Raw genomic sequence first — 24,268 nt, 5'->3', positions numbered from 1 at the left:
TATGTTTGCAAGCGAGATAATGTCTTTCAATATAGCTGCATCTCTTATCGGTAGAGGGTTTGTCTCCCTATTTTTTGTTCTATTCTCAAGTCCATGAACTTATTTTGATATAACAATATTATAGATTTTGACATATGAATATGAAAGTGTTGGAAAATTAGTGATATCTCAAAAGGTAATGTCCATCTTGGTTTGAAAAATCTTTTATCTTTGAAATATTATTTATATTTACTTATTATTTAGTAAGTTATTTTACAATTAATAGAGTCAGACTAGCTGTTAACTAGTCTTTAACTAGTCGTTGGAGCAACACCTATATAAACATGGTTGAAGAGCTAAAGACACACTTTTAATACAATTTTCTGAATCGTCTTCCTCCTATATGTTGGGTTTCTTTCTTGAATTTTCTGCTAGTTCTGTTCCCAATTTAATAATTGAAAGAGTTTGTTGAATTCTGGGGAATACGCTTAATTTTATTTATTATTATGTGGGCGAAATATCTTTAAGGACAGTATTCTTGACTCGCCTCAAGCTAATTCATATTCTCCGTAACCAATTGTTCCAACACTATTATGAAAGGATGGTAGGGTGATGCTACTTTAGGATTAATATAAGAGCAGGTTCTCATAACTTCTCCGCCCTGTAAACCTACATTTTCAAATTGTTCTATCGGTTGGTGGGCATAGTCTTTTATCTTGATTTTTGGACAAAGCTTATCTTATATCCAGCTTTAACCCTGAAACTGTACTGCCCTTGACAAATAATTGAATAATTCTATTTTTTAAAAGCTTTTTGGACACTAATAGTTACTGTATTACAGCTCAAATGGCATAGGCTAGCAGCTTTCTCTTTTGGATATTTAAAACTACTATCATATGATTCCTTTCTCCAGGGAAGGAGGACATGAGGTCCATATCGACCACTTGTTGACAGACCATCTCTCCAGTTCCACTTTGAAAAGCTTAAATGCTGCTCAAAAGATTTAGACGGATTTTTCTACATGCTACATTTTACTCTTTTGCGTAATCTCTGAAGTGGACTAATTATTAAAAAAACAAGTACTTGACCAAAGGGGCAAAATAAAGGGTATTATTACTTTTAGCCTGTACCAAAAACTATTTATATTTCGTAGACGAAAAAGTGTATAAAATTTGTATAATATTTATATATATATACATAATACATATATATTCAAAAAAAATATAAAATACACATTTTCGATTATTATTTTGGGAACGACTATACAGTATCATTTTTCCTAAAAGAAATTGGTAAGGTACTTTCGGTGTATTACTTTACTACTATTTAGAAATGGCAGTTAAATGTTTGTCGTGGGACGAACACGGTAAAATGGAAATTACAAATATTTGTCATGGCCTTTTTATATTTTGGTCGCCGTTTCATTCTCTTCAATTTCCTTGACACGTAGTTGGTTTCTTTATGTTTTGGTGCGGAAACATGTCTTTCACTTCCATTGTTCCTACATTATTTTGCTGTCACTTTAATTGCTTCTAATTTTACTCTTTATTTTCTTGCTTTCCTTCTTCTTCATGCTTTCTTCTTCTATGGATTTTCCCTATTCTTCCTTTTGCTGTTTTTTTTCTTTTTCGTTCATGAAAAACTGCGAGCTCCAGTCCACGGTTCTTTCTATATGTTTATTATTGGCTGTTACATATAAGTAATTTTTTTATTTTAATGTAAGATTTGAATTTGTGTTTTAAGAATTCAATTTGACCAAACAACTAAAAGGCACATAGGATTTTCTGAAGTACAGGAGAAAACAGGTGAAGGCTGCAAAGAACCTGCTTCATAGTGATATGTGGGCTACTCATATAAAGAGGTAATGGAGGAATTTTTTACTTTCTAAAAAAACTATTAAGACCCTTTTTGGGTTATTTCAATTTTTCACGTTGATTATCATGATTTTGGTTAATTGTATTTCAATTTTAATAGTAGTGTAAGGTTTCAGGATAATAACCTTACAAAAATGTTTCTTTTGATTTTCTTTTGGCTTAAAGTAGGCGTCAATTTGGTTTTACTTTCATCATGTCCAGTTCATATCTTCTTCTTGCGTGCTTATAAATATTTTTTCTTCCTTCTATTTCTCTAATGTTGGTAATTAGGTAACTTAAGCAAGTAACTGTTTGTGTTATGTGATGAAAATAACTTGAAAGTAAATGGACTCAAACTACTTCATAAAAGCTCTTTTGGTAGGATATACAAGATTACAGCCTCTCTTGGTTTATGGACATCTTTACCTAAAAGGCCAAAAGAGGAATAAATGCACTAGCATAATTCATCGACATTGTTACCCCATAAAGACTTGACTTCCTCTTCACTGTACGCCACAAACTTTGCAACGATCATGCAATGAGAATTTTCAACTTTTCTGTTGAGGCTTTAAATGCAGCTACCCAATTAAATTTCCTATTGTTTGTTGAAGAAGAGGAAAATAATATAATTCAAGATTAAATTTCTACAGCAAAAGAGAAGTGCCAATTCTGTTCAACTTATGTTGCCAATGTTCTAGCTATTGTAAGTTGATAGTATCTACCTTTGTAGGAGTGATGAAACAACAAGATATATTTCAGCTTCTCACTTCCTATAAAACTTTTCATGGAACCTAGACTGTAGTTATAAACTTTTTTTAGGTTGAATGTAGCTATGTTAGTTGAGCTCTTTTAAGTGGCAATAAGAAACTTCCACATGAGAACACTTATGCTATTAAGACTAGTTTAATTGATTTTTTTTAATTGCCTTATTTTTCATTATTTGTATTGAACATACAAAGTTTATTCTATTTGTTCAGTCTATATATTATAGGACCAAATAATGAACCTACAATTTTGAAGGAGTACAAGTTGTTTGATCATTATGAATTAGGTGCTTTATACCTATATGGGACTGTTGATCCCCTGCTTTGGCATTATGAAATTAAACATGCCTATATCGAGATGCGGAAAGAACTAATAGCACATGAATAGTTATGAGACAATGGAAGAAAGACTTAATAGTATGTTAAATTGATGTATGTAAGAATATATGATTTGTGGTTTATGTTGATTGTTTCCCGTAGATCTACTTGGAGAATAATTTTTCTGCTATTTCTGTTCGGCTCACTATACGTGATTCATTTATCATAGAATTATAAATTGATTTATTAATCAGCATTGTGAAAAAAAAAACCAGCCAATTCTTTCTTGACTGATGCTTAAGTTGCTGGGGTGGATAAGAAAAAAACACAGTGGGAGTTTCCACCTTTCCGTTTGAGACTGTGATTGCACATCCGCTCACTTTTGTTTCATGTTGTTTGCTGGAGAAGACGTGAACATTACTAGATCAAAATCTTATTTATGCATATGCAGAAGGTGAGTGTAACGTTGTACTACTGATGTTACAACTATTGGTGCTGCTTTCACTTATCAGTTTCTGCCTTTTGTTTAAGTGATGAGATAACTGCATTTTATTGTACTTTTAACTTTACACTTTCTATACAAACTTTCATGGTGCTTAGTTGGATATAACAATGTTAATTGCAATTTTATGTGTATTCCCAAGTTAATGTAAAACGAAAGGCATACCCTAAGATAAATTGGGTGAAATATTCGTACAAAACCAAAAAGAGGTATAATGTTTGGTTTGGTTATAGCACATGCAGCGTGCGAAGTGCCAACTGATTCCCTCAACTTGCAAACTGTAGGTCCTTCATTTTTTCAATGACATGAGAGGAGATAAAGGTGTTGTTGCTTTCTCTAAACTTATGAAGCCCTCTCCAATGTTTGAGGACTTAAGGTCTTATCTACAATGATTGTAAGGTGTATACTCTCTTTCACAAGCAGTTGGAGTACGTACCACCTTAATGAAGCTTGATTGGCATGACAAGATGTTCACTGATGAAGCTGGAATTGTGTTGAAAAAGTCGTATCAAGTATGAAGTAGATCTTTGCAATAAGCTGGGATGATCCTTTTTGAAACAATAATTGGTACTTGAATTATATAAGGTAAGCTAATTTATTTTGTTATTGTGTTACAATTACTAATTTTCATGGTGTGTTTATGTGAAATCCCTGTAAAATTATGTTGTTAGATTGTAAATTTCCTATTGAAATTAAGGTGCATGTCATTACATATACTCCACATTCTCACTTGCTCCTGCACCAATAGGAAAGGACAGTATATGAATTTTTCGCCTAGGAATCTTTCTTTATGAGGTGCTTTATAATGTCTTAAGCAAGTCACATGACCTTCCTTTTTAAACCAAAATCAAATGGAAAAATCACTTGGATCGTTAGTTTTGCTATTCATCTATTACTAACAGGATTCTGACTAATTAGTAACTTTTTTTCATTTTTATGTGTATCTTCTTCGCTGACTATGAACAAAATTATGAACTATCTGAATATGTTTTTTTCCTTGAGAAAGACTACTTTATCATCAACATCTGTATATCAACAAGAACCTTTAGTGGTATTTTACATAGGAGTTACATTGACAATACATAGCACTATTCACCATAGATCTATATTTGTATTATAGTTAGACTACCCTTTTCTAATAGTCTTCTAAAACTTGCACTTATTAATGATTCATATATTGTTGGTGAAATATTTCAGACTGTACAAAATTTCGCCTACCAACAGAATATGACAAATAAAAACGACAAATGTTGTTATAAGCTTCTCACCTCAAGAACCATCTCCACAATCAACAGCAAAAGCTTAAATGTAAATGTGAGGTTTCCTTCAATGTCATTTCATTTTGTATGGATAAAATTGCATAATGATTGTCTGGTATGGGCGAACCCAGAGAAGAGGTGACACCTTATGCAATAGATGTTACCTTTGCCTTTTTTTGCACTGTCCATTTTTATCTCAGCTATCTGGTGTGGTTTTTGAGTGAGTTCAAATTTAATTTAGATGAATTTGCTTCATAATTGCTATTTTTGCTTCAAAGTGCTATTTCTTGGTGAAGATCAAGCAACAAACAACAAATCATTTATTATGTTTAGTAATATAGAGAAGACTTTCCATAAAATTCTCATCTTTGGTAGCTATCTATTCTTCATTGTCATTTTATTAATTAGTACCAGGTACTGCTCACCTGCAATTCTCATTTGCTTTTGAAGGAACACAAATTTGTGTGTTATCAGTTGTTTAAAATTGATTGAATTTGGTAAAACACAGTTTGAAGCTTGGCTAAAATAAAAGGAAAAATTTTCTCATTTCCCTTTGCTTCTGTTAATGATAAATCATCCTGCCCTTTTTTATCAAGTAAACATAAATCATTATGCTTTTGCTGATTAATGGGACATATTAGCTTTAACATGCTTTATTCTTTCATCCCTTGCACTCGAACCAGGCACTCCTAACATGATTATGGCACTTGCTTCAAATTAGGCAAATAATTAAATGCATTTGAAGTTGTCGCACAAGTTAGTCTATATCATTCTTTTATTGCATCATAATATTATATTTTGTACATGCTAATCTGTAGAAACATACAAAGAAATAAGTGGTGGCTGTATACAGTAGTGAGTTATTTCAATTAAAACAGTATATTCTCTTTATAGTTTATGATTAGACTGGTATAAAAAAAATTTAATGTAGTATTCTGAAGTAAGCAACAGCCATGGGGAAAGTACCAAATAGCAATGAAATGCTTCATAAAAAAGGTACGTAAACAAAGCTCTAATTTTATTATCAACTGACAATAATATTTTCACACGCTAACAGAAGGATATTTACGTTAGAATATAATGCTGAGCAATATCTCTTTCTCCAAAGAAAATTTCTCCATACATTAGTAAGGGGCATAAATAATTAATTTCAAACATATGCATTTCTAGATTGCTATGAGTCTTCTCGAAGCTCACATAATAAATATCTAACTAGCTGGGTAACTCCAAGGAAGAGGTTGTCTTTCCTGTAAAGTATGAAGGATAATTGGAGAAAGATGGTATATGATGCTTGATACTTCCGTGCTAATAGAATGAGACGGTAGCACAATAAATTTCTCCATTATATGTTTATGTTACAAGGGGGTCCATATCAGGATAGTTTCACTAGCGAGGGTTGAATAGATCATTCCAAGGGAGTGACTGAAAGAAACTTTAGATGTTACTTATGACACACACCCACACGCACTTTTACTCTCCTTTTTAGGTCTTCTATTCGGTTCCTACTTTTTGTTGTTTATCTTCTAACTCTAATCATCCTAAAGCATTTGCAGTGGCAGGTAATTTGAGAGTTCAAAAGGAAAATGATTTGAGATGTTCGAAGATGGACTTCCATCAATTTCTCAGGTGCAATGATCAGAAAAGTTTTGTTACCTTAACAATTTTCCAATACTCTTTGCTGAATACCTTAGCTAGACTCAAATCAAACTATCCAACCCAAGAGGTGCTACCAACAACTAGCTAGGAACTAGGAAGGATGACGCGAAAGAAACATAAGCCGTTTGGAACACTGTAATTGTCTGCATACTCTGTATATTCTGGACAATCTTAAAGGAATAACAACTGATGGATTGCGGAACCATCAATATGAAATTGTTGTATGTTTCTCCATCTATTATTTTGCTACGTTGTATCTTTTGGAACTCAAAACATGTAGCAGCACCTATTTGGTGTTAATTAAGCTTTGATTACTTATTGAAAAAATGTGTTAATTTGTGGTAGTGTTGGGCCCGTGCAGAGCACGGGTTGCAGGCAACTAGTATAAGAAAAAAAAGGAACTCTTCCAATTTTCATTCTTTTCAAGTATCTTCTCTTCGTGTGGCATATGCAAGAAAGTAATATTCTAATAGAGAATTACCAGGTTAAGCCAATATAAGGGTGGATGAACCAGGAAGATGGAAGTAAATGCATCTAGAAGATATGAATTTACAAGACTAAGCACTCAAATTTGCATGTTGTGCATATTCTTCTAAAAACTGCAATTTTAAACTCCCACCGTCTCAAAACACCTTTCCGATTCAGTTTTCCTATTTCCCATCCATTCACTCGAAAATTATCCCTGTAAAAAGATAACAGCAATAAGGAGTTAGAATTTCATGAATTAAATCTCTATTATAAGGACTTCAAAAGAAAATCACTTGAACTATCTCTATGTACTCCTAGTCTCCTACACCGTCTTAGTTAATGAAATTCAGAGAAACTAGATTCCACCTATCAAGAAATTATATAGCTCAAATAAAAATGAATTATGAGTTTCGAAAAATGTCAGGCAAAAGCAAACGACAAAGTTTTACAACAGGCGGGCAGATAATCAATTGATCAACCCAAACAAATAAGAACGAAATGTTTGCGTCAATGTAATAGAGAGGATGAATGCTTTTCCACTCAAAAGGCCAGCTGCCAGCTAAAGATGATTTATTATCAATCAGTGTTTCAACCCTTAGGGATATATGCTGGCTTGGTGCTCAAATTTCTGTATAGAAATGATTTAGAGGATGAAATGAAGGAATTTTATCTGGTAGCAATGGCTTGAAGGCTTGAAAAGGTGCAAAACGATCATTCTACATAGGAGCCAAGCAAACTTAACGATTTGGAAGTACTGATTTCAAATAGTTACCTCTGATATGTCAAAAATATTCCCTTTTACAAGAGCTAAATTCCATTTTTCTACTCTTTGCTTAAGTTAAAACAGTCCTTCAAGAAATAGATAAAATAAAACAGGAGTTATGATGACTGTATAAAGCAAACTAGGATCATAACAAGCGTTCCATATGGGATATGGCCATACGGATAAGGAGAAAGGAATCTATAGGCATTTTCCCATGCCCCGATTTTGTACGCTTATACAGGCTACTATGTTGTTTCTGGTGATTACTATCATTGAAAGAAACATATTTCCTAATTCACGTTCCATATGCCAGGAAATATAATAACATAAATATAGGATAGATGACTAAAAGACTCATCGCCCTGTATAATTCTTAGTTCAGATTTTGAGATAGATACAACAATCAAACAGCAAAAGAAATTACCTAAACTGCCAATGCCTTCAACAAGCTGAAGTTGAATGGATCGCATAACGGTTCTTGAGAGTATCTATGGCTTTCTCAGCAGATTGTGACAACTCGGGGATGGTTTGTTTGCACACTGTAATGTAAGTGAACAAGTTTTATAAGATGTTCATCCTATCAGACAGGCAACTCAGAAGAATCTGTTAACAAAAAAAGGAAAGAAGAAGTAACCTACAGTCTATTTCTTCATCTGCTTATCCCAAGTATTAAAGCCAAATGTTTCAAGGTTATTATAGTGTTTAGCATTGTTAAGAAACTTGCAGCAGTACAGTTGCAGTTACTAAAAAGCATAGTTGACATAAGGCTAAGAACTTACAACGAGCTCCACTAGCTTGAAGTTCTGCCATGAACGTTGAATATGAATCCTATAAAGGAAAGATCAAATTAACCAATGGTAATGACACGGAAACTGAGATTAAATAGGATCAGACTTGTGAAATATAATAGCAGATCTATAATGAAAGATTCACCTTCATTGCATCCCTGCCTTCATTGATTCGCTCAGATATCTTTTTATAGTCCCTTTCTGCTTCATCTGCCACTTGCTGGCATCCTTGTGTCTGAATCTGTTTAATTACACAAAATTAGAAGGAAATGTACCACATTCCGATGCGTGGAATTGACTATATTATCTATAGAACTGGTCATAGATGGTTCTTCTAGCCCTTTTAATTGCGTAAGAAGTTAAAGGAACAACATAATGATGTATGAAGCTACCGAGAGAAAACTACTTAACATAACCGCTAAATCATGAAACAGTGGAAAATCACGTAACTCGATGGATTATCCTTAATCTTGTATCCATAGCTTGATGGGAGCTTGTAAAGCATGAGATCAACTTAGAGAAGACAAGATTTTAAACCTTATTTACTTGAACTTAGGTTAATAACTCAAAATTGACTAATCTCATAAAGCTTAAAAGAGATTTCTTCTTATTTCTGAACATAAATAAAGTTTTAAACTAGATGCTCTCTCTTAATGAAGACAATTACTTTGCATGTAACAAGCTCAACTTGCAAGTCTGTTATGTATCCTCTTCCAATAAAGTACAGCTAAACATTCTGGTTCGTGTTTAATAATATAGCGCGAAGAACTGCACCATTGACGCACAAAACGGACAAATAATTTGGTATTGTAACATTGGAATCTCATTTAGAAGAGCCTAAATTAACACTTCAGTGCTAGATGTCGCTATGTCAACAGATAATTGCGCAGAACTCTGGGTTACGCTTGAATCTTTGTGAGAGCCAAGGAACCTAGATATCGTATGCGAAATATACACATTTTAGTCCATAAGCTTATTCATCTTTAGCAAAAAGAATAATTTTGCTATACTTAAAGCCTATCTACCTGGCATTAAAACAATTCTGAGGGGAATACTTATAACAAATCTAAGATTGTGAGTGAATCAGATTCATTAATCATCCGTCTGATGATTAACTTTAATATTCGGGAATGTTCTTGGACATTCACTATTCTAGTTGCTGAGATCATGCAACTTCTTAGAAGCTGCATCTCAAAACACAAAAGCAACAACACCGAATAGTTGATAGACCGCCGAATTGAGAAAACTAGATCAACAAACTGGAAACAATTGGTAATGACCGAACTGAGAAAATTAGTTGGAAATCACCTCATATCACAAAGCGTATCCATCCGGAAACACCAAAACCTAAAATCGTGAATCATCTAGAAAGTATATGGAATCAGAATAAAGGATTCAATATATGTCCGTACACTTTGAATACGAGCATTACCAGGAGACATCCATACACATTTATTACACGCACACTCACACACAAATACGCGTATGCGTAAGAGCTAATTCTACCACTGACCTAAGCACTAGCAGATGGATGTATGAATATAATGTTATCTTCAAAATCTCGTGGCTACGTGTGTGTGTGTGTGTAAGAGAGAGGGAGGGAGAGAGACCTTGAGACGTTTCTGAAGGCGAGATGTTTCTGAAGGCGAGATTGAGAAGCCTCGAGGTTCTTGAGAATCTCCATGTGCGATCGCTCAATCTGGCGCTTAACAGAGTCCAATTGAGAAGATGCAAATTCCTTCAGATCCGCTATCGGCTTCAGGTTTTTGACTGACGCTGGAGAACCGGCAGGTTTCAACTGCTCCGGACTTGAAATATTGAAGCTCTTCTTTCCAGTAGCCCTCAGCTTCTTCTTCGATGATGATGCTGGCGTAGCGTTGAACGTATTGAAGTTGAACTCGAATGGCTTTGGAGACTCACTCATCGACTGGACAGGACTTGCAGCCGAGGTCGCCGGCGGAGGTGACAGAAAATCCGCGGCAGATGACTTCCTCGTCGATCTCGATCTTTTCTTCATCTCTTCTCGAAAGTTCTCTCTGCAATGCGAATTACCGCTGCGAATTCGATTATTGGGATTTTATACTGGCGGGGTTTTGTTTTTTCAAATTTTGAAATTGCCACGTCGAAGTGAAGCTTGATAAGCCGCTAATCTTTTTTTTTTTTGGTCCATGCTAATCTCATTTACTATGCGGGCGATGTGCACAAATAGTCACTAACAGCACTTGTCTTTATTTTAAAGCCAGTGTTTTAAATATTTTTAGTCTTTAGCCATTGGTTTAGTAAACTTATATTTGACGGGACGAAAATACCCTTCTGCTATAACTTATACCTACGCTTTTATTAACGATCAGCAGCAGCAGCAACGCTAAATTACTTCATTGTGATCGTCGAAATTGCAGAAGATTCTCTTCCGATTTCAAACTATAGAATTCAACATTCTTATCCAAAAATCGACATAGATTTACAGTAAGTTATACTTTTATGTGTTTCTATTGATTTTTATTTCGACATAGTTATACTTTTTCCGATTTCTATTGATTTTTATACAGTAAGTAGAAATTTGATTTTTTTTTTTGAATTTCTGGATTGATAAAGTTAAAGACATCGCGTCCTGTGATAATTCTATAAAAATTGAGCACATAATATTACGGACATAGTGTCCTAATTTTGCAAATTGAATAAAAAAGTTAAGGACATAATGTCCTTAACTTTGTTGTTGTTCTTCTGTATATTAAGCACATATTGTCATAGTTTTGCAAATTGTTTTGAAAAAGTTAAGGACACTTGGTCCTGAACTTTGAGTTTCAAGTTGAAAAGTTCAGGACACTTGGTCCTGAACTTTGACTTACATATTCAATATTTAAGGACAGTTGGTCCTTAACTTACGGTTATTAGTTAAAAAGTTAAGGACAGGTAGTCCTTAACTTCAAGTTTCAAGTTCAAAAGTTAAGGACAAGAGTCCTTAAGTTTGACTTGCAGGTTCAAAAGTTAAGGACAGGAAGTCCTTAAGTTTGAATTCCAGGTTAATTCTATAAAAATTGAACACATAATATTAAGGACTAACTGTCCTTAACTTTGAAAATTGAAACTCAAACTTGGTCCTGAACTTTGACTTACATGTTCAATATTTAAGGAGAGTTATAAGTTAAAAAGTTAAGGACAGGTAGTCCTTAACTTAAGGACAGGTAGTCCTTAACTTAAGGACAGGTAGTTCCTTAACTTTGGGTTTCAAGTTCAAAAGTTAAGGACAAGAGTCCTTAAGTTTGACTTGCAGGTTCAAAAGTTAAGGACATACAGTCCTTAAGTTTGAATTACAGGTTCAAAAGTTAAGGGCAGGCGGTCCTTAAGTTTGAATTCCAAGTTCAAATGTTAAGGATACTTGGTCTTGAACTTACAGTACCTGTTCTTAATTATACAAAGATTGCATTATAAAATATGTCATGAGTTTCCCATTCTCTTGACTTGCAGGATGGAAACATTATGTATTATAGTTGCTTTTAATGGTAGATGGACTGAAGACTATAAATATCTTGACATCAAACAAAGCTTGTTCTAGTACCTAAGGCAATTCGGTTTGAAGATTTCATTAAACAGATCTTTGAAGTTATTGAATTGGATAGACACAAGTTTGAAGCAGTGATATGGTTTGATATCAACCTTGGAACAAGCAAGGGAATGCTTGTATCCAAAGATTTAGATCTTCACACATGTATAGAGTTACTAAAAACTCATTCACTCTTCAAGGACTGTCGTTTCATTGTTGATATTTCGGAAAGAGTTTTTGGATCAACAAGCAACGAATATGTTAACACAGAAACTCAACATGACAATCAAAACAAATGCCAACAAATAATGGAAATAGATATGGTTGAAGCTCAAGCAATAATTGAAGAGGTGCTTCAAACACATGTCAACAGAGAAACTCAACATGGCAATCAAAACAAATGCCAACAGATAATGGAAATAGATTTGGTTGAAGCTCAACCAATAACTAAAGAGGTGTTTCAAACATTTGATTCTATTCAAGTAGAATGACAAAGTATTATAGAGATTGACAACGAACAAGCTTTGGGTATTCAAGTCTTAGAGAGTGCACCGGTAATCGAAGAAGTTGCTGAAAAAACCTCTACTCAACTAACTAGACGACAATCAAATTTGAAACAAAAAAAATCTCCAACTACGATATTAAGAGAAAATGCTTCATTGGATGAAATAAAAGTGGGATCAGTATTTGACAAAAAGAAGAGTATAATTAACTGTTTTTCGAATATAGCAATTAAAGAACATTTTGAATTCAACGTTGTTAGATCAAGCTTAACAAGATATTCGTTGAAATGCAATGATGATAGGTGTGGTTGGTGTGTGCGTGCTTTCAGAATTAAAGATTCAACATTTTTCAAGATAGTAAAGATTGAGAAAAAGCATGACTGCTCTGTTAACACTATGAAAGCTGATCAAAGACATGCAACTTCAAAGTTGATTAGTGGTTACATTATCGACAATCTTCGAGACCCAAGGTTTGAAGTTACACCAGCTTTTGTCATGGCAGAGATGCAAAAATTGCATGGACTAGGTATTGGGTATCACAAGGCGTGGCGTGCTATTCAACTTGCTTCCGCTTTAATAAGAGGAACTCCCGAAGAGAATTATGAATTATTGTCTTCATACTTGTATATGATGACAAGTAAAAACCCGGGAACTTATACTAACATAAAGATAGACGACAACAACAGGTAAACAATCAAAAAAAGAGTGTATTAGTACGTTTTATAAAATTTGGGACATGCTGTCTTTAACCAGTTAACTTTTGAGTTACAACCAGAAGTTTAGGACTGGACGTCCTTAACTTTTGAACTTGTAATTAAAACTTAAGGATTGCATGTCCTTAAGTTTTGAATTTTGAACTCAAAGTTAAGGATTGACTGTCCTTAACTTTTAACCTTATAATCTGAAGTTCAGGACAACCTGTCCTTAACTTCTGTTAACCTTATTTTATATTGTATTTTCAGGTTTCTTTATATGTTTTATGCATATGGATCATTAATATCTGGTTGGAATTATTGTAGACCAGTGATTGCTGTTGATGCAACTTTTTTGAAGTCAAAATTTCGTGGTGTTTTAATGATTTCAGTTTCAAAGGATGCAAATAACCAAATTTTCCCACTAGCCTTTGGAATAGCAGAATCTGAAAATAACAATTCCTATGAGTGGTACTTTAGTCAGCTTCACAATGCAATTGGGAGCCGTGAGAATTTAATTTTTTTATCAGACAGGCATCAAGCTATTGCATATGGCATTGTAAAGGTATATCCTGAAAGCCATCATGGGATTTGCATCTATCATTTGGAGCAGAACCTAAAGCGAAGGAAAGTGAAAAGTAAGGTCATAAAACTTTTCCAAAGTGCTGCAAGAGTATACATGCGCAAAGAATTTGATCTATACATGTCAGATATAGCAAAAGTAGATAAGAAGACTTATGACTACTTGATGGAAGAACCACCGGAAAGGTGGGCACGTTCTTGTAGTCCACGATGAAGATATGACATGCTCACAACAAACATAGTTGAGTCAATGAATTCTGTCCTATTAGAAGCAAGGGAGCTACCTATATTAAGAATGATGGATTTCATTCAAGTGAAGCTACAACGTTGGTTTTATGAAAGAAGAAATGAAGCAGAAGGAACTTTTTATGATGTTTCTTGTTGGGTAGAGGAGAAGTTGAAGAAAAAAATAGATTTAGCATTTACTTTGAATGTAAGTATTATGTTCTATGTTTAGCTTATGATTTTAATATAATTTAACATAATGTACTAACTTATAATTTTTCAACATTGAAGGTCTTCCCTGTTGATTCATGGTGTTCTAGAGTTGAATAAGAAGGAATAACTTTCTTGGTGGACTTAAACAAAAGAACATGTGATTGTTTTCAGTTTCAATTTGATGAATTACCATGCATACATGCAATTTCCGCTATCGAGAAGAGAAACATCAAGAAGTCCAACTTTTGTTCGCACTTGTACTTAAAGGAATCTTGGCTGAAAACATATGAAAGACAAATACATCCTGTAGGACATACTGATTCTTGAATTGTACCAGAGAGTATTAAGTCACAAATTGTAAAACCTCCAGATTTCAAAGTGCCACCAGGTAGAAGGCAGAAGAAAAGGCATATTCCAGCTACCGAGTCATCAAAAATAACATTCAAATGTGGTCGTTGCAAAAGAATTGGTCATAATAGAACAACTTGTATATATTCTCCGACAGTCTATACATTTTCAAGAAAGCATAGAGAATAGTAGATATATCCACTTATATTTATCGACTCTTTTAAGTTTTTGCTATAAATTGGATTCATTTAGATTATTCTTATTTGAGCAGATGTCTGAATTTTCAAAATTTCTTTCTGCTTACCTTCTTTTTGTTTCTTTTGAGTTCAAAGATTAAAAGTTAAGGACAAGAGTCCTTAACTTTGAGTTTCAAGTTCAAAAGTTAAAGACAGTCAGTCCTTAACTTTGAGTTACAGGTTCAAAAGTTAAGGACAAACAGTCCTTAACTTATAGTTCAAAGTTCAAAACTTAAGGACTGTATGTCCTTAACTTTGAGTTTCAAGTTCAAAAGTTAAGGACATGCGGTCCTTAACTTATAGTTCAAAGTTCAAAACTTAAGGACTGTCTGTCCTTAACTTTGAGTTTCAAGTTCACAGTTCTTAAGTTTGAATTACACGTTCAAAATGTAAGGACAGGCAGTCCTTAACTTTGAGTTCAAAGTTCAAAGGTTAAGGACTGTTTGTCCTTAACTTTACAAAAGTTAAGGACAGGAGTCCTTAAGTTTGACATGCAGGTTCAAAAGTTAAGGACAGGCAGTCCTTAAGTTTGAATTACACGTTCAAAAGTTCAGGACAGGCAGTCCTTAACTTTGTGTTCAAAGTTCAAAAGTTAAGGACATGCAGTCCTTAACTTATAGTTCAAAGTTCAAAACTTAAGGACTGTCTGTCCTTAACTTTGAGTTTCAAGTTCAAAAGTTAAGGACATGCAGTTCTTAACTTATAGTTCAAAGTTCAAAACTTAAGGACTGTCTGTCCTTAAGTTTGTGTTTCAAGTTCAAAAGTTAAGGACAAGAGTCCTTAAGTTTGACTCGCAGGTTAAAAAGTTATGGACAGACAATCCTTAAGTTTGAATTACACGTTCAAAAGTTAAGGACAGGCAGTCCTTAACTTTGAGTTCAAAGTTCAAAGGTTAAGGACTGTCTGCCCTTAACTTTACAAAAGTTAAGGACATGAAAGTTTGACATGTAGGTTCAAAAGTTAAGGATAAGCCGTCCTTAAGTTTGAATTACACGTTCAAAAGTTCAGGACAGGCAGTCCTTAACTTTGTGTTCAAAGTTCAAAAGTTAAGGACACTTGGTCCTTAACTTTGAATTTGAAGTTCAATTACACTTAGTCATGAACTAATACTAACAAACTCAATTGTCAAATCAACACTTGAGAGAAACAAAGAAATTAATAACATAATGCCTTGATATTACTTCTGAAATTGTAATTTTGCATAGTTGTGACAAAAAATTATGCTACGCAAACAAAATATAAGTGCCTTTTGAGGAATTTACAAAATATTTCAGAAGTTTTCTGAACTTGCAGAATTCATATGGATTCTTTACAGCAATTTTATACAAAAGAGCAACCACAACTAACTTTCTTTACAACTAAACTACAACTCCTTTGGACAACAAGTTTCATTTTCACTCTCATAATCATCGCCAACATTTTCTGGTGGTGTATCATAACCAGAATTTCTTTTCCACTCACCATGTGCCCAAAGATTTGCGGCAAGTTCTTTTCTAAAGTCTTTTATGTCTTCAGGTTAGAATTTCTCCACATCCTTTCCAATCATCAACAACTCCACATATTTGATCAGGAATGCACCACAATCAGTCCTAAGAAAAATGTAAGATATGCAGTGAATTAAAAAAAAACTAAAGTACATATAAATAATATAACAAATAATAACACGAACGATCCAGTTTGGTATGGTGATCTTTGCCACTGAATATCAAATTTGTTGAGACATTTCCAAAAGACTTGTGATGTTTGTCAAACTGTGAGAACTTTAGCAAGTTGGAGATCATGCGTGCATACATTTCTATGTGATTCATTCCTGCCTCATATGGCTCACTATATATGGAATCGTATACATCAATCTTTTTCTGATTCAAGTCCAATACCCCCAAAAGAAAGTGTGTCACAACATTATCATCTTCTGAAGGAAGCCGACATGGAAAAAAGATTTTGTCAACCTCTGTCCAAGCAATTCCACATCTACGACTGTCCCCCCCACACATATGGTGCCAGAAACAACTGATTATCGCTAGCACACCAAAAGTCATCAGTAGCATCTTCACTGAAATCTTTTTACACAAGCACCATATAGTTATCAAAAAGAATATCAGTAGTTGTGCAACGAAAAGGATGGTCACGAGGGTGGTAGCACTCCTTCTTTCTCAGATAATATAGGGAAATGTCAATATGCTTCATAAAAGGCAAAAAATAAACAAATTCATCAGTCATAAAATAATTAAAAAATGATAAATTAAGAATAAAGAAAATAAATGTCTTGCGAATTATCTAACCTTATCATCAAGTACAAAACTACTATCTGAAAGCTCAAGGAATAACATTTTTGCTACTGATTTTTTGATGATACAATTTGTATGGATTCTTTCTCACACCATTATCATCAACATATATATCAGTTTGTCCCTTGAAAATTTTGAAAATATCAAAGTTAGAAGTTAGTCCTGAACTTAGCCTTTCAAGTTGAAAAATTAAGGACATGCAATCTTTAAATTTGAATTACAGGTTCAAAAGCTAAGGACACTTGGTCCTAAAGTTTGAGTTTCAAGTTCAAAAGTTAAGGACACATGGTCCTGAACTTAGACTTATAAGTTTAAAAGTTCAAGACACTTTGTCCTTAACTTTGAGTTCAAAGTTCAAAACTTAAGGACTGTCTGTCCTTAACTTTGAGTATCAAGTTCAAAAGTTAAGGACAGGAGTCCTTAAGTTTGACTTGCAGGTTCAAAAGTTAAGGATAGACAGTCCTTAACTTTGAATTACAGGTTCGAAAGTTAAGGATACATGGTCCTGAACTTTGACTCAAAAGATCAGGACACTTAGTCCTGAACTTTGATTTCCAAGTTGAAAAGTTAAGGACATTTGCTCTTTAACTTTGATTTTCAAATTCAAAAGTTAAGGACGCTCGGTCCTAAACTTAGACTTACAATCACTGAAGTTAAGGACACTTAACTTTAGCAATTTCAATATCAATACTGAAATACATTAAGGGACGTACTCTTTTTTGCGACCTCTCCTTTTCTCCTTGCCCAACCACACAATGAATTTCTTCAATAATTTTGCATCATCTGTGGCATAATGAAAAATACACCTACGAGTATATGTTGATTTTATCTAGCCTGAACTCTTGGGAGTATTTTGATTGTCTGCCATCGATGTTCCTGTTTTTCTTTCCTAATCAAAAGGAGATTTCAACTACCAACTAAGCTTCTTGTTCCTTTTACCTCGACCAAGCTCTTCTTCAACATTTCTTTCAACCTCCATAGACAAACCCCCATCAATGCTCATTTGTGTACTTGAAGGAGTAGGAGTAAGAATAGAAAATGACGGACCATCATAACCAATACTATCTCTCTTTCTTTTCCTCGTATATTGGTTAAGAGCTTCATCATTATTTTCCTTTGCAGGCAACACTATATATATATATATATATATATATATATATATATATATATATATATATATATATATATATTAGTTTGCTACAAGTCGTCAAATGAAGAGACAAAATTTCAATTATGAATATAATATTTAGGACACAATTAATATCTGTCTTCTTCACACTGCCTTCTTGTATTTTTTCAACAGACAATTCAGCTAACATATTGCTTGCATCATTTTCTTTATCTTCCAACTGCACATTTTCTTTATCTTGCAATTGTTCTGCATGTTCTTCAGTTGCAAGTTCACAAGATTCTGCAAAATATTTACAAGAGCTAACACAATTAGTACTTGTTACTAATCTTTGATTAAAACAAATATGTATAAAATTAAAAAAAACACTATCTAACGTTTGCAATAGTCAAGATCATCCCAATTAAATCATTATCTTCACTAGCATTTTTTTGGGTTCCAATATTGTCGGTAAGAGAGGGAGGTGTAGAGAGATCACATGTTCCATCTATGCATTTGGAAAAAATCTCACTTCTGCTTGTTCCTTCGGTATTTTCTACGTCTTGAGATTGTACTCCACTTTTCTCTTGATACTCCACTCCAGCTTCTTCCCTTGCAGCTTCAAAAGATTCTGTAACATTTGCAATTAATACTCATTCTAATAATTCACTAAAACTAACATTCAATATATAATGAAAATTTTATCTAATCTTGATTGGCACAAGTTTGAACTCCAAATTTCTCTTTATATGACAGAGGTGTAGACAGATCATAGTTCCTTCTAAGCATTTGCATACAATCTCACTGACACTTTTTCCCAATGGACTTTCTAAATCCTCCTGAGATTGCAATCCACATTTACAAATTTTTTCTGTTACTCCTGTCTCTTTTAGATTTTTCTGGTCTTGACATTCTCCTACATCTTCAACTTTCACTCCATTAATAGATTCTACAAATATTTGTAATCACAAAAAAGTTTATACGTATTGCGCTATTGAATATAAATTTCAATGAAATAAAATTCAAAATCTATATCTAACCTTTCCTAATATCAGTGACGTTCTCAGTTTCATCATCTAGATGTGCATCTCTAAAATCGCTTTCATACTGAACTTCTGCATGCACATCCATATTATCACGTTCATCACCACCCTACATCTTTGTTGATTGTAACAGTAGGCTTTGTACCATGACAATGATCATCAACTCCATCTTTAGTAATTGGAATACTAGATTCTCTCTCTATGTTCCTTTCATCAGGTTTCACATAAATCTTCAACAAAGTATCAAGCTTTGATCCTAGACTTTTCTTTAAAACCTGAGAAAGAAACTAAGTTAGAAAGTTAAGGACAGGTAGTCCTAAACTTCAAGTTACAAGTAAAGAAGTTAAGGATAGATAGTCCTTAACTTAGAGTAACAAGTTCAAAAGTTAAGGACATGCAGTCCTTAACTTTGAATTCCAAGTTCAAAAGTTAAGGACACTTGATCCTGAACTTCAACTTTCAAATTGAAAAGTTAAGGACACTTGGTCCTGCACTTCAAGTTTCAAGTTCAAAAGTTCACGACACTTGGTCCTAAACTTCAAATTGTAAGTTCAAAAGTTACGGACACTTGGTCCTAAACTTCAAGTTTTAAGTTCAAAAGTTAAGGACGCGTGGTCCTAAACTTCAAGTATGAAGTTCAAAAGTTAAGGACAGGCAGTCCTTAACTTACAGTTTTAAGTTAAAAAGTTAAGGACACAAAGTCCTGAACTTAGACTAACTGAAATTAATGATATTACCATGATTTCATTCTCAATCTTTTTTCTGATACAGCTATTTTCTGATTTATTCTAGTAACTTCAGCTTGCAGATCCTTCTTAAAACACTCTGATAATATCTGAATCAAAAAACATAAAAATAAAAAAGTCTCGTAAGCAAAAAATAATCAAATAAAAAACTAATGATATTCAAAGGCAGAAAACCTACTTTAACAATTTCCTTAAGCATGGCTTCATAAAATTGTGTGGAAGAAGGCATTGAGCTTTGATCTTGAGAATGTGGCTCTTCCACACTAATAGGATCTGTATCTTCTTCAACAGGAATAAATGGTGACACCTCGATCAACTTATACAACTATAATATAACAAAAAATAAACATAAGTTTTCAGAACTAAAACAAATAAACAAAAAAATAGCTAGTAATTAGATTAACTTACATTTTCATTATGGAAGTATTTTTTACACAGAGAATCATACTGTGGAGATTTCGTTTCCGAATAGCATAACATCCGAGGATAACCAGATTCTTGGAAGTTCACAAATTGTTTTTTCTGGAAAATAGGAATTACTTCCATAATCCAAACACAAAAGAAAAAAAGAAAGCCAAGTATAGTGTAGCTATCCTTGTCTTTATCTTTGTCTTTCTCTTTCTCATTCTCATTCTCATTCGGCTTTAAACAACTCTTCAATAATTTTAATAAAGTTTCATAAGAAGGAGAGCCCAGTTGAAAGAAGAGCAGAGTTCATCATCGTCTACAATTTTCATTATCTGCTCGGACATATTTCTATTCTTCCGCTTGCCCATCAAAATAGATTCAACAAAATAAATTGTTTCCAACTTCACAGCATCATCATCGCTGCCTACAAATGATGCAGCTGTACGATGTGGGTGACTAGTAATAAAATTAAACAAATTACCCAACTCAACTCTATCCTTTCCGGGGAAATAAACTTTCGAAAGCCTATTCTCTTTTTCATGTAAACCTTTGATGTACGGTGAGGAATAACACTTCAAAACAGTAGTTATATAAAATGCGTCACGTGTAAACTTAATTTCATGGTCAAAAACCTTGAATGTCATCGAATCAGGGTCATTATTTATAATTTCTGAAAGCAATATACAGTGAATAAGTTTACCACAGAACTTCACATTTTGTAATCGAAAAAAGTTTCCGAAAATACCATCCCTCAACTTCGTCCACTGCCTGTTTGACAAAAAACTTTTAATTGTTTCCTTATACTGTAAATCTCCTTTCCAATAGATCATAAAATTACGCCAAACATCAAGATCGAACACACGATCTCCTTCCATTATCACACTACAAAGAAGAAAAAAGAAAATAAAGATTAGGACTTACAGTTAATTGGAGGGACTTGGTGTAGACACCGGATTTTTGACCCTCCCCGAGAATTTTCACATTTTTAGCGTGAATATGTAAAATTGGGTCTAGTATAGCTATTTTAACTATTTTTACTTTATTTCGTTGCAAAAAGAAAAATTACAAAAAATATATATATAAATTTTAGTTTATGTATTTCTCATAAACTTGAGAAAAAAAATACAAAAATTGTACTTTATTTTTGTACTTTATATAATTTCGAAAATTACCAAAAATATAGTTCTATTAATGTTTTATAGTCTTTTTAATTTTGAAAAATACAAAAAATGTTACTTTATATTTTATCTTTATATTAAAAACGAAAATTACAAAAAATAGTTTTATTAGTATTTTATAGTTATTTTAATCTTGAAAAAATATTTAAAAAAGATCTAGTTTTGTGTTAATTATTAGTCTTATTTTTGTAGTTATTTTGCTTACATAATCAGTTAAGCAACGTCGTGTTCCTATTTCTCGGGTCCGGGCAAAAGAATAATATTCGGGTTCAAACTACCCGATTTTAGGCCTAATTTCGGACCTAGCCCATAATAATTCAAGTCCACTACACGTGAGGGGACACGCGTGGGGAACACGGACGGAACACCGTACACGGGGAACCCCACCACGCGTGGGGGACACAAGTCTCGAACCCCACCACGCGTGGGGCTCATTTTTCTTGGCAGAAGCTTACAAATGCACGGGCAAAGCTACACAAAGAGGGGACTTGGAAATTTTTAAAAAAAAAGAACGGAGACACTGTTGATCTTCTTCTTGGCAAAGAAGAAGAACCAAACGACCCTAGCGACCAACGGCTCCCACCTCCATCGTCGTCACTGCCCGCGCGACCACTCCTCCTCCTCCTAGCTCCATCCAACCAGTCCGGCGATCCTCCATTAAACCCGGCGATCACTGTTCATCCTCTTCCTCAAGAAAAGAAGAAGAACGAACGGAAACCCTAACCACCTGCTTCCACCTCCGTCAAACCACCCAAACAACCACCCCTTCTGCCTCCTCCAAACACCACGTCCAAACCCACCACGACCATCGTCGCCCAGCTCCCTTCATCCCATCACCTTCCCGACTGACCAAACAGTCCCCCAGCCATTGCCGTTACCAGCTAGGCCACCAGCTCCCCGCCACCCGCGAAACCTCCCCAGTTCGACAGCTCCACGCACAGCCCGAACGAAAACTAGCCGTTTCACCATTTCCAGCCCAACGAGTAGCTATCGCTGCGTGCCAAGCAATCGTTGCTGCGTTTCCGGGCAGCTGTTGGTTGCCGCGATTCTGCCTTGCCGAGTTTTCTGTTTTCCGTCGAGGTCGAGTTTGGTCCGAGCTTTCTGTTTTTCCGGTGAGGTTGCTTTTGCTCACCGAGGTGTTTGTCCGAGGTTTCGTCATTGTTTCCTCGTTTAGTGAGGTCAGGTTCAAAGTTCCGTCGGGGGCGCTATTTGTCGTTCTAGGTTTGTCGAGGTTCGAAGGTTAGTGTTCTTCGTCCTTTGTTTCATTTCGTTCGATTCGCATATTATGGTTTAAGATGAATGTCAACAATGCAATTTTCGTCGTTTTTGTTAAAAATGTTCATCTTATGATTAGTTACTGCATATGCTTAAAGTAAATGTGAGAACATATTGTGAACTTAAGTTTTTTTTGTACGAGAATGTCTACTTCTATGTATATATTGTGTGTTTATTAAGGGAACAATTTGACATCCAGTGATTTGTTGCGAACATATGTGCTCGCATATATTATGTACTCTCGTTGTAATAGGTATGTGAACGTCTGCATGAAAAATCATGACTACTAGCGTTTAAACCTTATTTCTCATTTGTTAGTAATAGAAGTTGGGTTTAATAACAATAACAATTCGTTAGCAAAGTTAGGACTAATAGGAACCTTATTAAAATTCTTAGATTCCGGGACGGGCCGTTTAGCAAATTTCACGGCCCTACCCCAAAATAATAATGCGCTAGTTGCTTTAGGCGCGACTTTAATAATGTTATCTCCCTAAACTCGGGTGCACATTTATGTGACCCAAATCCAAATCTCAACGGAGTCGAAATATGTCTCTAGTCACGGGCACATTGATTGTGGCGTGGCCCGAGATGCATTTCCATGACGTTGTAAATTCCTTTTAATAATAAAATGAGACGAGCCTCGACAAACAAAAATGTAAAAGCTGTGGGGCCCTCTAAATGCATATATATTAAAATACTTAGAATCCGGGACAGGCCGCTTAGCAAATTTTACGGCCTTCCCCAAAATAACAATACCTTAGTCGCTTTAGGCGCGTTTTAATAATTTATTCTCCTAAACTCGGGTGCACATTTATGTGACCCAAATCCAAATCTCAACGGAGTCGAAATATGTCTCTAGTCACGGGCACATTGATTGTGGCGTGGCCCGAGATGCATTTCCATGACGTTGTAAATTCCTTTTAATAATAAAATGAGACGAGCCTCGACAAACAAAAATGTAGAAGCTGCGGGGCCCTCTAAATGCATATATATTAAAATACTTAGAATCCGGGACAGACCGCTTAGCAAATTTTACGGCCTTCCCCAAAATAACAATACCTTAGTCGCTTTAGGCGCTTCTTAATAATTTATTCTCCTTAATTCGGGTGTACATTTATGTGACCCAAATCCAAATCTCAACCGAGTCGAGATATGTCAATAACCACGGGTGCATTGATGTAACGTGGTTCGAGATATGTTTTTACGACGTTGCAAGTCCTATAAAAATAACAGTGAATGATAAAAGCGGTTAAAAGATAAAATTGGCACATAAGTTCACATTTGTATAAAATCAGATAATCAAGCCGAATATAACAGTTGAGCGACCGTGCCAGAACCACGGAACTCGGGAATGCCTAACACCTTCTCCCGGGTTAACAAAATTCCTTATCTAGATTTCTGGTACGCAGACTGTAATATTGAGTCATTCTTTTCCTCGATTCGGGATTAAAATTGGTGACTTGGGACACCCTAAATCTCCCAAGTGGCGACTCTGAAATAAATAAATAAATTCCCTTTCGATTGTCCTT

The 24,268-nt window shown here is 34.5% G+C and overlaps 2 long non-coding RNA genes across 4 annotated transcripts; one reads left to right on the top strand and one right to left on the bottom strand.

The window, feature by feature from the left end:
- Positions 1 to 1,364: 1,364 nt before the first annotated feature.
- On the top strand, positions 1,365 to 6,555 carry LOC107788111 (uncharacterized). 3 transcript variants are annotated; one of them, XR_012709264.1, is made up of 4 exons: positions 1,365 to 1,840; positions 3,701 to 4,001; positions 4,614 to 4,730; positions 5,607 to 6,555. It is a non-coding gene; the product is annotated as an uncharacterized LOC107788111 (long non-coding RNA). The 3 variants fall into 3 exon arrangements; XR_001648539.2 differs by having other exon boundaries at positions 1,370 to 1,840; positions 4,614 to 6,555; XR_012709262.1 differs by lacking the exon at positions 1,365 to 1,840 and adding an exon at positions 1,856 to 2,535 and having other exon boundaries at positions 4,614 to 6,555.
- A 127-nt stretch (positions 6,556 to 6,682) lies between these two features.
- LOC107773330 (uncharacterized) lies at positions 6,683 to 9,985 on the bottom strand. Its single transcript, XR_012709268.1, has 5 exons — positions 9,961 to 9,985; positions 8,496 to 8,591; positions 8,342 to 8,390; positions 7,987 to 8,101; positions 6,683 to 7,013 (listed from the first exon to the last, which is right to left on the bottom strand). It is a non-coding gene; the product is annotated as an uncharacterized LOC107773330 (long non-coding RNA).
- Between the last annotated feature and the right edge of the window lie 14,283 nt (positions 9,986 to 24,268).

The sequence above is a fragment of the Nicotiana tabacum genome, chromosome 1 (assembly GCF_000715075.1).
Source record: "Nicotiana tabacum cultivar K326 chromosome 1, ASM71507v2, whole genome shotgun sequence".
NCBI lineage: Eukaryota > Viridiplantae > Streptophyta > Magnoliopsida > Solanales > Solanaceae > Nicotiana > Nicotiana tabacum.
This window is presented reverse-complemented; position numbering and strand designations above follow the sequence as displayed.